The sequence below is a fragment of the Arvicanthis niloticus genome, chromosome 24, assembly GCF_011762505.2.
Source record: "Arvicanthis niloticus isolate mArvNil1 chromosome 24, mArvNil1.pat.X, whole genome shotgun sequence".
In the NCBI taxonomy this organism is placed as follows: Eukaryota; Metazoa; Chordata; class Mammalia; order Rodentia; family Muridae; genus Arvicanthis; species Arvicanthis niloticus.
In genome coordinates, this window is record NC_133432.1 from 37,889,118 (window position 1) to 37,903,383 (window position 14,266).

Genomic DNA, 14,266 nt, shown 5'->3' on the forward strand with positions numbered 1-14,266 from the left:
ACCTGGTCTGCTCCTGTGTGGACACCAGATCCCAAGACATCCTAGAGGGACCACTGAGCCCAGAGCAGCAGATCCCAAGATATCCTAGAGAGACCACTGAACCCAAAGTGGCAAACACCCACCTGGTCTGCTCCTGTGTGGACACTGAATACCAAGACATCCTAGAAGAGACACTTCACCCAGAAAAGCAGACACCTAGCTGGTCTACTACCATGGAGACACCATATCCTGAGACATCCTAGAGGAGCCACCACACAGAGCAACTGAAACTCAAGATTAAAAGATAACAGAGACATCTGGACCCTGAGGAGTTCAGACACAAGAAAGATAACTGGAAAGGCAGGCTCTAGTCAGACACAGTGAGTGAAGGTAGCACTAGAGTTAACCAGATGGTGAAAGGCAAATGCAAGAACGTAAGCAAAAGAATCCAAAGTTACATGACATCACCAGAAACCCGTTCTCTCATCATAGCAAGCCATGCACACCCCATCACGCTGGAAAAGCAAGATTCAGAATTAAAATCACTTCTCATGACTGTGATAGAGGACTTTAAGAAGGACATAAATAACACTCTCAAAAAATTTAAGGAGAACACAGGTAGACAGGTAGAAGCCCTTAAAGGGGAAACACAAAAATCCCTTAAAGAATTGCAGGAAAACACAAACAAACAGGTGAAGGAATTAAACAAAACCATCCAAGATCTAAAAATGAAAATAGAAACAATAAAGAAATCACAAAGGGAGACTACCCTGGAGATAGAAAACCTAGGAAAAAGATCAGGAGTCATAGACACAAGTATCACCAACAGAATACAAGAGATAGAAGAGAGAATCTCATGTGCAGAAGATACCATGGAAAACATTGACACAACTGTCAAAGAAAATACAAAATGTAGCTCAGGCTGGCCTTGAACTTGTGATCCTCCTGCCTCTGTCTCCTTCAGCAAATCCTACCAGCGTGTGCCACCACAACTGGCAGCACTGAAATCTGTCATATGATCCTGGGCCAGAAGGCAGAAGAACAGATGCTCCAATGTTTTGTAGTAGTGGGAGTGTCCAGGTGTTCAGAGGTCTCTATAAATTGGGTAAGTTTTAGAAGCTATGCTTTGTGCTTCCCACAATTATAATTAACTCAATCATTCTGGATTTCTGACGGGGTTGAAAACTTATAGCCTCATAGCCAATCCTAGCTATTTACCTTGAGAGAAAAGACTTAAGTGGATGGTCTTCAGCTGACATTCATTCTAAAGCCAAGAAAAAAGCCATGTTCAGAACTAAGTGTTTTAGTTAGGATAGATTACAGAGGTACTGGTTAGTCAACAAAATGATGGACTGGGTATTAAGACTATCTTGTACCTCACTGGTACAAATTGGCATAATTATGCGCTAATTGTATTTTGAAAGAAAAGTTTTATTTTAACAGGAAGGGTGATATGTAGGAGGACCTAAGGTGGGAAGAGTACTGAGAGGAAGAGAAGGAGTAAGGAGAGGAGGAGAAGAAGGAGAGTAGAAGCTAGGTGATGAAAGAGAGAAAGAGGGGGGAGACAGGGAGGCAGATGTTCATGTATCTCCACCAGTCAAAGACAGTGGTTATATCTAGGTTGGGTAGTGGGTTACACCTCTGATTGAGCATTACCAAACTTATAAAGCCTCTGATTAATATTTTTTAAAAAATGTATAAATGCAAAAAGGAAAAGGGGACATGGGATAGGGGTTTTCTAAGTGGGGGGGGGAATGGGGAAAGGGGATGTCCTCTGAAGTGTAAATAAAATATCCAGCAAAAAATGAAAAAAAAAAGAAAATGCAAAATGCAAAAAGCTCCTAAAACAAAACATCCAGGAAATCCAGGACACAATGAGAAGACCAAACCTAAGGATAATAAGTATAGATGGAAGAAAACTCCCAACTTAAAGGGCCAGTAAATATCTTCAACAAAATTATAAAGGAAAACTTTCCTAACCTCCAGAAAGAGATGTCCATAAATATATAAGAAACCTACAGAACTCCAAATAGCCTAGACCAGAAAAGAAATATCTCCTGCCACATAATAATCAAAACATCAAATGTACAAAACAAAAAAATGCTAAAAGCAGTAAGGGAAAAAGGTAAAGTAACATATATAGGCAGACCTATAAGAATTACACAAGACTTCTCACCAAAGACTATAAAAGCCAGAAAATCCTAGACTGATATCATACATCATAAGAGAACAAAAATGCCAAGCCAGACTACTTTACCCAGCAAAACTCCCAATCAGTATTGATGGAGAAAGCAAAATATTCCATGAAAAACCAAATTTATACAATATCTTCCCACTAATCTAGCACTTCAAAGGATAATTGTTGGAAAACTCCAACACAAGGAGGGATACTATAACCTAGAAAATTGAAGAAAGTAATCTTCCAAAAACCCCAAACGAAGATAACCACACAAATATAATTCCACCTCCAATAACAAAAAAAACAAAAAAACAAAAAAACAGGAAGCAACATTCATTTTCCCTTAATATCTCTATATATAAATAAACTCAACTCTCCAATAAAAAGACATAGACAATCAGACTAGATACATGAACACAGCCAGCTCCGAATTTTGCTGAATACAGGAAACGCACCTCTGTGAAAAAGACAGATACTACCTCAGAGTGAAAGGATGGAAAATAATTTTTCAAGCAAATGGTCCCAAGAAACAAGCTGGAGTAGCAATTCTAATGTCAAATAAAATCGATTTTCAACCAAAAGTAATCAAAAAAGATAAGGAAGGACACTTCATATTCATCAAAGGAAAAATGTACCATGATGAACTCTCAATTCTGAAAATCTATGCCCCAAATGCAAGAGCACCCACATACATAAAAGAAGCTTTACTAATGCTTAAAGAATACATTGCATCTCACACAATAATAATGGGGGATTTCAACACCCCACTCTGAGCAATGGACAGATCATGGAAACAGAAACTAAACTGAGACACAATGAAATTAACAGAAGTTATGAGCCAATTGGACTTAACTAATATCTATAGAACATTTCATCCTAAAACAAAAGAATATACCTTTATCTCAACACCTCATGGTACCTTCTCCAAAATAGACCACATAATTGGTCATAAAACAGGCCTCAACAGATACAAAAAGATTTAAATAATTCCTTGTACCCTATCAGATCACCATGGACTAAGGCTGGACTTTAGTAATGACAAAAACAATAGAAAGCCCACATACACGTGGAAACTGAACAATGCTCTACTAAATGATGACTTGGTCAAGGAAGAAATAAAGAAATTAAAGACTTTTTAGAATTTAATGAAAATGAGGACATATCATACCAAACCTTATGGGACTCCATGAAAGCAGTACTAAGGGGAAAGCTCATAGCTCTAAGTGCCTACAAAAAGAAACTGGAAAGAGCATACACTAACAAATTGACAGGACACCTGAAAGCTTTAGAACAAAAAGAAGCAAATATACCCAAGAGGAGTAGACAGCAGGAAATAATCAAACTCAGAGCTGAAATCAACCAAGTAGAAACAGAAAGGATGATACAAAATATCAACAAAACCAGGAGCTGGTTCTTTGAGAAAATCAACAAGATAGATAAACCCTTAGCCAGACTAACCAAAGGGCACAGAGACAGTATTCAAATAAATAAAATCAGAACTGAAAAGGGAGACATAACAACAGAAACTTGGGAAATTTTAAAAATTATTAGATCCTACTACAAAGGCCTATACTCAACAAAGTTGGAAAATCTGGATGAAATGGACAATTTCCTAGACAGATACCAAATATCAAAATTAAATCAGGATCAGATAAACCATCTAATCAGTCCCATAACCCCTAAAGAAATAGAAGCAGTCATTAAAAGTCTTCCCACCAAAAAAAAATCAAGGGTGGGGAGGTGGGAGTTGGGGGGTAGGTGGGGGCACATCCTCATAGAAGCATGAGGAGGGGGGATGGGATAGCAGGTTCCTGGGTGGTGGGGGCAAGGGAGTTAGGGGATAAGAAATGTAAATATAATATTCAATAAAAATAAATAAATAAAAAGAAATCTGTAGCCCTGATTTATACAAATTATAAATGGGCCAAGAAAGAAATTAAGGAAACAACACCATTTACAATAGCCACAAATAACATAAAGTGTCTTTGTGTAACTTTAACCAAGGAAGTAAAAGATCTGTATGACAAGAACTTCCAGTCCCTGTAAAAAGAAATCAAAGAAGATCTCAGAAGATAAAAAGATATACCATGCTCATGAATATGTAAGATTAACTTAGTGAAAATGGCCATATTACCAAAAGCAATCTACAAATTCAATGCAATCCCCAGCAAAATTCCAACACAATTTTTAATAGACCTTGACATAACAATTCTTGGCTTCATATGTAAAAAATGAAAAAACCCAGGATAGTCAAAAGAATCCTGAAGGATTGAATGATAAAAGAACTTTAGGAGAAATTATCATCCCCGACCTCAAGCTGTACTACAAACCAATAATGATAAAAACTGCAAGGTCTTGGTACAGAAACAGACATAATGATCAATAGAATCAAATCGAAGACCCAGAAATAAACCCACACACCTATAGGATGCTTTGTTTTTGATACAGAATCCAAAACCATACAATGGAAAAATGAAAGTATCTTCAATGGTGCTGAACTAACTAGATGTCTGCATGTAGGATGAAAATAGATCCATACTTATCACCCTGCACAAAACTCAAGTCCAAATAAATCAAGTACCTTAACATAAATCCAGATACACTAAATCTCATAGAAGAGAAAATGGGAAATACCATTGAACCCATCGATTTAGGAGACAATTTCCTGAATAGAACAATGGCTCAGGTTCTAAGATCAACAATGGGACCTCATGAAACTGCAAGTCTTCTGTAAGGCAAAGGACACTATCAATAGCACAAAAGAAAACAAAATTTCAAGAAGTTATACACCAACAATCCAAGTAACTCATTAAAAGAATGAGATACAGAACTAAACATATTCTCAATAGAAGAATCTCTAATGGCCAAGAATCACTTAATGAAATGTTCAAAGTTCTTAGTCATCAGGGAAGTGCAAATTAAAACAATTGTGAGATTCCACCTTATACCCAACAGAATGGCTAAGATCAAAAACTCAAGTGACAGCACATGGTGGCAAGGATGCATGGCAAGGGTAGCACTCATCCATTGTTGGTGGCCATGCAAACTTCCTCAACCACTCTAGAAATCAATTTGATGCTTTCTCAGAAAGTTGGGAATAGTTCTGCCTCAAGACCCAAATATGCCACTTCCAGGCATATACTGAAAAGATGTTCCACCCTTCCACAATGTCACATGCTCAGCTATGTTTTATAGAAGCTTTATTCATAATAGCCAGAAACTAGAATCAACCTAGATGTCCTTTAACTGGAGAATGGATAAAGAAAATGTGGTTAATTTACACCATGAAGTACTACTCAGCTATTAAAGATGAGGACATTATGAATTTTTCAGGCAAATGGATAGAGCTAGAAAATATCATCCTGAGTGAGGTAGCCCAGTCCCCAAGGGACAAGCATGAAATGTACTCACTTATTACTACATATTACCCATAAAATACAGGTATCATGTTACACTACACAGATACAAAGAAGCTAACCAAGAAGGAAGAATCAAGTTAGAGAGCTTTAATCTCACTTAGATGAGAGAATGAAATAGTCATGAAGCAGATGGAGGGAGGGAACTGAGTGGAAAGGGATTGGGAAAGGGTTCAGGATCAGGTGTAAGGAAAGGACAAGAGAGATAGCTATATGACCATGAAAATGAATGGAAATCTGCAATTGATGGGGGTGAAGAGTTTAGGGCATCTCCAAGATAAGAAAGAGACTTGAAATAAGAACGGTGCCTAAAAATTAATGAGGATGACCTTAGTTGTGACTCAGTACACTGGGGATATGGAAAGTGAAGAGGCCACCTCCTGTAGCTAGACAGGAAGCTCTTTAGAGCAATAGAGACACCACCTGACCCAAAAAACTTTCAACCCAGACAAGGGCTGAATCCCACCAGATAAACCTGTTCATCATTATTCATGATGACTAGCTGAGCCTTCACTTCTTTGCAAGCTGTGACAGCAACATTTCAGTTCCATTGGGACTTGGAGAAGAAGTAGCAGTTTCCTAGGAGGAATGTCCAGTCCCAGGGGCAGAGTCAACACAGGCGGACTGTTGGGGAAGTGGGTTAGGACAGACTTACATCTGGATGCCTGTGATATTGCACCTGGTTAGCCTTCAAACTCTCCAGAGTCAGGGCCTTCCATTGACACAACATTCTGAGGAAGCATTTTTTTTCCACTTTCTACACCCCTTTGAATCTCTAAGGGAACTCAGGAGTCCTAGATCTACTTCCTCTAGCCTGGAAGAAGTAGGGGATAAAGTTCAGAACAGAGGGTAGGAGACAAGCTCATGACCTTTGTGATTACTGAAGTGTGCACAAATATGAACACTAAGTGTTCACTGTGTGTGCACAGCCCCTATTATCGCTGAGTGCCTGCTGTTTGCACAATCCCTGTAAATACCAATTACTATCCTTGCTGCTACATTATAGACCCAAGTGAGAGGAGGGGACTAAGGTTCAAAGATGTCTGAGAACTCAAAGAGATTGACCCAAAGTAATGACTGCCTGAGGCTCCTGAGGCCTCTGGTTTCTGTTCACTCATGGAGTTCAGTCTTCATCTGTACCAGCTGTTGGTAGATCTTCTCCTGCTTATATTCATCCTGTACCTGGAAGCTGGGGATCTTGGAAACTGGGCCAAGAAAAAAGAGGGGAAACTGCAGCTATTAAACAGCTACTGTGCACATTGACTTGAACTGTGTTCCCAGGGACATTCCGCCATTTCTCTTTTGAGATGGGACTCACTGTTGAAACCTGCAGGACATAGGCAGCCACAGTGGACTTGTCAGACCATATTGCCCAATCTAACCTAGTAGAGTCTTTTGATAAGTATTCATTCTATAGACTTTGTTCTTCCAGAGAACCTGACCAATGAAGGCTTTGTAAATGTTGAGTGCCTACTATGTATACAGTCCCTATAAACACATAGTACCTACTGTGTGCATGTCCCTGTGAAAACTGAGTACCTACTGTATGCATGGTGCTTATAAACACCAAGTACTTAGTGTATGGTTCTTATCAACCCTGAATGCCTACTGGGTGCCTGCCTCTGTAACATCAAGTGCTATCCTTGCTGTCATTTGTGGCCTGAATTTACAGATGAAGAAACTGAGGCAAAAATACATCTTATATATGACTCAAGAAAATTGACCCCTATAGTGATGTGATGCCTCAGAACCACTGGTTTCTGACCACTCATGGAGTTCAGCCTTCAGCTGTGTCAGTTGCTCAGAGATCTTCTCTTGCATGGACTCATTCTGCCCCTGGAAAATGGGGATTCTGGATACTGTGCCAAGAAAAAGAAAGAGAAAAATAAAGACCTGCCATGATTAAATACCTACTATGCGCCATTGCCTATCCCTGGGAGATCTTATGTCATATTTTATGAACTTCACCATGTCACAGCTTGTCACAAATTCTGACACAAATGAACATCCCCTTCCTGGTTCTCCAGTGGCTACGACTGCAGGCACAGGTTGCCACCCCAGCTTCTGGGATGGTTTCTGATTGATGTCATGTTTACTCTCCTTTGGAAACTGGGGAAGTATACATTCAAAAGGGTGTCTAATCCTGGAGCTTGGGTTGGGGGTTAAGGTGAGCCCACACTTGAATGCCTATGTTTCTTTTCTCTTCAACCTTCAGGACCTCCAGAGTGAAGGTCCTTTGACACAGCACGCTGGAGAACTATTCCCTTCTCTGCTTCCTAAATCCCTCCCCAATCCCAGGAAAGCCCAGGAGTCCCTGTCCACTTCCTCTGACAGGAAGAACTATATAGAATTCAGAATAGGAGCCAAGACATTGGCTTGAGTATCTACTGTGTGTACAACACTTTGAACATGAGTGTACACTGTGCATATGACCACTGTGAACATCCAGTGCCTGATGTATGCATGGTCCTTCAGAGCTCCCATGCTGTGAACAACCACTGGGAATGTGAGTGCCTACTGTGTATACAGTCCCTATAAGGAGCAAATAGCACCCTTGTTGTTACTTTGTGGTTTCAATTTATAGATGAGGAAACTGAGGCTCAAAGAGGTCTGATAGCTCAAAATTAGCCCCAACAAACCCAAAGCCTTGGACTGCTGGTTTCTCACTCACGGAGTTCAGCCTTCAGCTTCATCACTTGCTCAGTGATCTTCTGCATAGACTCATTCTGCCTCTGGGAGATGGGAATCCTGGACACTGTGCCAAGAAAAAAAATTGCCGTTATTAAATATCTACTGTGTGTCACTCCAGGGATATTTTAGAAATATTTGTTTATTCTGTGTGGGGGCGGGAGCATGCATGTTTGTGTGCATGGAGGTTACAGGAAAACTTGTAGGAGACTCTCCTTCTACCATGTGAGTTCAAGGGACTGAATTCAGGTCATCAGGCTTGGAGCAAGTACTTTTGTCTGCTAAGTTATCTCACTGGCTGTGTGCCATTTTACGTTTTAGACAAGTTTCAGTTGGTGTCAGTGCTTCCTCAAATTCCTGTAGGTAAGTGGTTATCCCTCCCTCAGTTTCCCGAGTTGTTCAGACTACAGGTGAGTCCTACCATTACAGCATCTAGGACAGTTTCTGATTGATGTTTTGTTTTTTCTCCTTTGAAGATTGGAAATGGAACACCTAGAAGAATATCTAAACCCAGGGGAGGCAGATCAGGATAAACCCACCCTCACATGACCACGTTCTTTGTCTACTTAACCTTCAGGCCCTCTAGAGTGACACAGCATCCTAGGATCACCTCTCCACTTCCCAACACCTCCCACCCCCAACCCCCAACCCAGGAGTCTGAAGTATTATCCTCTAGACTGAAAGAATTTGGTGCTTAGCAATCAGAACAGAGGCCAAGAAAATTGTTTACTTGAGTACTGATTGTGTGTATGACTCCTGTGAACATTACATGTGTATATGGCCCCGATGAATATGTAATGTTTGCTGCATGCAGAGTACATGTTGTGAGCCAAGTATGTGCATGTTCTCTGGGAACACTGAAAGCCTACTGTGTGTATGGCCCTTGTGGCTATTGAGTGCTTACTGAGGACACAGCCCCTGTAGACACTGAGAACCTACAGAGTGTTCAATCCATATTGATACCATTTTTGTCATTGTTAATCTTATGGTCTCAATTGATAGAACTGATAAAACTGAGGATCAAAGAGATCTAACAATTTAGAAAAATTGACCCCTTTCCCCAGAGCCCTCCTGAGTCCATGACACTTCTGGTTGGTGGACACTCACTAAGTTCATCTGTCAGCTGGGTCAGTTTCTGAAGGATCTTCTCCTCCTTGGATTCCTCCTGCCCCTAGGTTTTTGGGGTTTTAGAGACTGTGAGGAAAAGAAAAAAGAATTTCATTATTAAATACTTCCTGTGTGTCAAGTCCTGCATCAAATTCAGTGTCAACTTTTTTTTTCAGATCAGTCTCATTATGTGGTCAAGACTTCTCTCATTCCTTGGCACAAAGGATCATCGTGCCTCAGCTTCCCCAGTAGCTGGGACTATAGGCACACTACAGCACTCGAGAGTCTGAGACAGTTTCTCACTAATGTCTTCCTTAGTTCTGTTTGAAGACTAGAAATCCTACCACTCAGAAAAAGCTGAGCCATAAAGAGAAATGGATCCAGGATCCACCCATGTCTCTTTTCTCATTTTGTCCTACACCAGAGATGGGGGCATTCTTTAAAGACATGTCATCCATTTCCCTCCCAGACCTAAAAAGGCCCTAGCTGAAGGTCCTGCAAGAACTGGGCCCTTCATTGTGCCTAACCTTGGAAAAAAATGATCATCAGGAGTCCAGCCAAGAACAGGAAGGAGAGCAACTGCAGGACCAGGGGGACTTGGCTGTGTCCCAGGCATCCTTTCAGGGAAAAAATGGACATTTTAGTAGCCTGGTTCCAGCACTGAGGATCCACATCCTCCTCCCAGCTGGCATGTGAATCTAGACTCAGATTCTACCTCCCCATGGGCCATGGTTTTGTTCCCTGGCCTCAATATTCTCACAGCCTGTAATTTTCTGTTCCAACCTCTATCTACCTACACTCTCAGTTTCCTAGCCCAGCTTCTGCTTCCCCAAGACTCTTAACTCCTTGCTGTACCCTCCATCATTCCAGGACCCTCAATTCCCTGCCCAAACTTCCAATGTATCATAGCCCAAGTTTTCGTGTCCTACCTTCCACTTTCCCATGGTACATGATTTTCTTCCCTAGCCTAGGATGTCTCTCCTAGCCACCTGCCCAAGCCTTCCCAGTGGCCCTCTATTCCCTGTCCAGCCTCTATCTCCTCAGATAGAGGAAGTTCAGAGTCCTAGCCTTCAACTCCTGAGGACCCACTTTGAGGAGGGCTCTTCACTTTTCCTCAGCCCCTCACCCTGTTGTACCTGCCAAACTCTTGATTCCTGAATTTGATCATAATCTGGTATTCCACCCCGCCCCCAAGTCCCGTTCACCCTCGAAAGAGACATGAGAGGCAGTGTTCGGGTAGTTACCACAGAGAGGCTTTATTCTCGTACCAGTTGAAGTGGAAGACCCCAACCCCGGGAAAGGCACTGCTATATGTACCCTAGAGTGGTGTGTTCACTTCTGATTGGCTGTTCACTCATCACCCCTTGTTACGCCTTGGGATTGGCAGTGGCTTGGCGCCTCTTGCACCTGTGCAGTTAGTTGTTTACTTGTGAGAGCACAGGATGCCATCGCCATCTTGTAATGGCGGATGCTATCACCGCTAACTGCGGTTCCCTACATTCTGGAGCTTTTAAAATAATACCTGCTGCCACTGACCATTAACTCAACATCTTCTTAGGGAAGAGAGCACCAGTCAAGCCTGGGTGGGCTCAACTCTGAGCAGATCCCTCTGACTTCCCTCCCCCATGCTCCCAGAATCCCAGCTCAGTCTCACCCAAAGAATTAAGAGTCTACATCCCGGCTTCTGCGGAGTCAGTCATGGTCACCACTGTCCCCTGGTGTGTGGAAATGCTGGAGATCACAGCTTTTATCCCCAGATGTTCTCTAAATGTCCTTTCACTCCAGAAGGGGAAGAAGGAAGCACATGGTTGCAGAAGAGTCTGGGGGAGGGCTGCACCTTTGACACAACCTATCTTGTGTCAGTTAACTCAAGATTTAGTTGTTTGTTTGTTTGTTTGTTTGTTTGAAGGGAGGGGATTACATTTTGGGATTTTGTAGCAGAAAGAACTGGTGTATTCATGTTGTGACCAAATTATGGGTGCCATTTCAAAGCCAATACAATACATCTTCTTTGTTATGCCCTCTTCACTTATGCTGAATGTAGGAGAGCAATATCCCATCTTCCCAGTTTCTCTACCAATCTGACTCCAGACTATCTTGCTTTTTTATGTCCTGATCAGTGGCGATTTCTGCTGACTTTGCTGTTCTCATGCACCTGTCTGTTGAGTACATGCTGTTGTCAGGACTTCTGATTGCTGGGTGGAATCATTTCTCAAACCTCATCGCACTGTGCTAGCTGGAAAACTGCATAGCCAGAGTAGGCAACTGTCTAATTAGCCAGACAGTTGGTTCACAGTGAAGCTGAGAATTGAACAAGGGTAATTTGTGTCTATGTTGTAAACCAAAAAAAAAAAAAAAAAAAAAAAAAAAAAAAAAAGAATAGTTCCAAGGAAGAAATGAAAAGATTCATAGCTGTATCAGAATTGTAGAATTTTGAAAAAAACAGGCTGGCAAAGTGGTTCACTGGGTAGAGTGCTTGCTGCACAAGCATGAAGTCCGGAGTTCATATCCCAGCACTCAGGTAAAAAGCCAGGCATGCCAGCACTCACCTGTACTCCAGTGTTGTGAGAAGTAGAGACAGGATGATCTCAGGAGCTCATTGAACTACTAACCTAGTCAAATTAATAGTTCTGGGTTCACTGAGAAACCCTATCTCAAAAGATAAGGTGATCAAAATGATAACCAAGCCAGTTAGAGATAAGCTAACTTTACAAACATTTTGTTCACCTGGATATAATGGCTATTTGGCTCCATTCCCAGGACAAAGGAGACAACAGTGATCTACAACCATTATGCCCATCCTTTATGTCGTGTCTCTGGACTCTTCCAACTGCTGATCACCAGTACAGACTCTTTCAGAGAGAAAAACTCAAGAGGTATCTTGCAAGATGGGGTAGATCAAAGAACTCCAGGTCTCAACCAAGGTTTCACCCTATAAGATGAAAGAAGGCTCTGAGCAAGCCCTAAGGGAGGGAGCTTTCTTGTAAACCCAAAAGGTTGGATGTGGCAGGCTTCTAAGGAAAGCTGACAGTCAGGTTTTCCATTAGGAAAACAATTGGAGGGAACATTTTGTAAGCTTCAAATGAGTAGTGAGTGGTTGTGAGGCATGCTTCTTTGTCAGAGAACTCTATGCTGTGGAGACCCACTGTGCAGGGCAATGAGGATGAATTTGCTTTGAGAAAACCCATTCAGTAGGACTGAGCCAGATAAACTAGATTGTAAACTCACTTTCACCCTGAAGCCTGGACCATCTGTGACCAAGGGCTGAGTTCTGTCCCAGATCTCTTCCCTCACCCCTTGACAAAAAAATCCAATTAAAACCTGGGACCCCTTCTGTAAGAAAGAAGGAGTCCTATTCAGTATCTTACATTTCTAAAAAGAAAAGGATCCATCTATGCAGCAATAGGAAAGCTGTTATTTGTACTGGGTAAAGGCCCTAATGGAAAAGATATTGCTTAGCACTTAATCCCTTTCAGGAAAATAAATTCTCACAATGAATGGCAAATTTATTGTTATTGTGTCTTACATTAAAATTTTAAATAGCTTGATCCAAGAGATTTACATGTAAAGACTAAGATGACTGAATATTTTCAATCTAAAAATAGTTTTTCATCTTGAAATAATCTTTCTGAGAAAGATACAAACAACACATTGATCAGGCCAAGTAAGAGGAGGGGTGGGTGTGTGGTGGGGGTGGGCACTGTCCCTGCATCTCTGGCCTCCTATGGCTACCCTCCCCTAACCTCTACACCTTGTCTGGCCTCAGTTGGAGAGGATTCTTCTACTACTGCAGTGACTTGATGTGCTGGGGGTGGGGGAGGTGGGTGGGTATATGGGTATAGTGAGAGTGATTGCCAGTGGGGCTCCTCTTTTTCAAAGGAGAAGAGAAGAGGGGAATAGAAGGTGGATCTGCGTGAAGGGATACTAAGAGGAGATATGGGGAGCTGACTCTGGGATGTAAAGTGAATGAATAAATAAAATTCAAAAATTAACAAACAAGACCCCGGATTCCGCCAGACACATTCTGGGGGATCCATAGAACCCATGGCCAGTGCTAGCACCCCCCTTCTGCCGCTAGCCCCTCCTCCGGTCTGAGGCCTGCGGTGAGTGCACCCCAGATTCTGCCAGACACATTCTGGGAGATCCACAGATCCCACAACCAGCTTTAGGTAGGAAAGCCCACATACTACACTGAGCTCATAGCTGGGTGCCCTGAGTGCTCAGAATCCAGCAGATACTCCTCCCCCCCTGTTGGGCCTAACACAAGGTCTAATCTCCATTTCACCTCCACCCTTCAGTCATGTACACAGGTGGAGGGCGTGAACAGGCCCTAGAGAGATTTACATACCTGAAGGCCAGAGGTGGAGCCGATTAAACATTCCTCCCCAGCCCCTCCCCCCTTCTCCCCTCCCCTTTTTAACTCAGGTCGATCCTGGGTTTGAGAGAGTATGCATCCAGATCCGTCCACAATTCGCCATGTGAATAAACCAGTTTTGGAAACCCAAGGGCTTCCTCGTGTGTTGGGGCTGCGCCGCTATGAGGAACTGTGAGGAGCCAGGGAGAGACTTTTAGTTAATGAACAGCCGGGCCCAACTTCCAGCTGGAGAAACCCAGAGCGTTCCCAGCCGACTACCCACAGCATGGCAGGAGGAACCGCGGGATCCCCAAGCCTTTTTTTTCCCCACATCTGGCGCCTCAAACGTGGGGCCTTGGAAGCCACACAACCACGCAGCTACTGATACCGCGGGAAGGGTAAGCCCCGAACTCTTGAAACAAGAAATCTGTTTTTTCCTCCTGTGTTTCAGTCGGAAGCCATCTCGCGGATTTAAGTAAGCCAAGGGAGCCTTTGCTACCTCCTGGCCAGGGCCACTCTCTGGTGCTGGTTCAAAGCTTCCCT

At 42.4% G+C, this 14,266-nt stretch overlaps 1 pseudogene across 1 annotated transcript in view; it reads right to left on the reverse strand.

Annotated features, from left to right (window-relative positions):
• LOC143437491 (CD209 antigen-like protein B) overlaps positions 1-11,069 on the reverse strand; it is a 64,940-nt pseudogene extending 53,871 nt beyond the window's left edge. The window contains exons 1-9 of the transcript XR_013106937.1: positions 11,024-11,069; positions 10,868-10,922; positions 10,506-10,540; positions 9,897-9,986; positions 9,370-9,456; positions 8,246-8,329; positions 7,329-7,433; positions 6,693-6,779; positions 6,050-6,198 (exon numbers count right to left, since the gene is read on the reverse strand). The product of XR_013106937.1 is annotated as a CD209 antigen-like protein B (transcript). The remainder of the gene's footprint in view (positions 1-6,049; positions 6,199-6,692; positions 6,780-7,328; positions 7,434-8,245; positions 8,330-9,369; positions 9,457-9,896; positions 9,987-10,505; positions 10,541-10,867; positions 10,923-11,023) is intronic.
• Between the last annotated feature and the right edge of the window lie 3,197 nt (positions 11,070-14,266).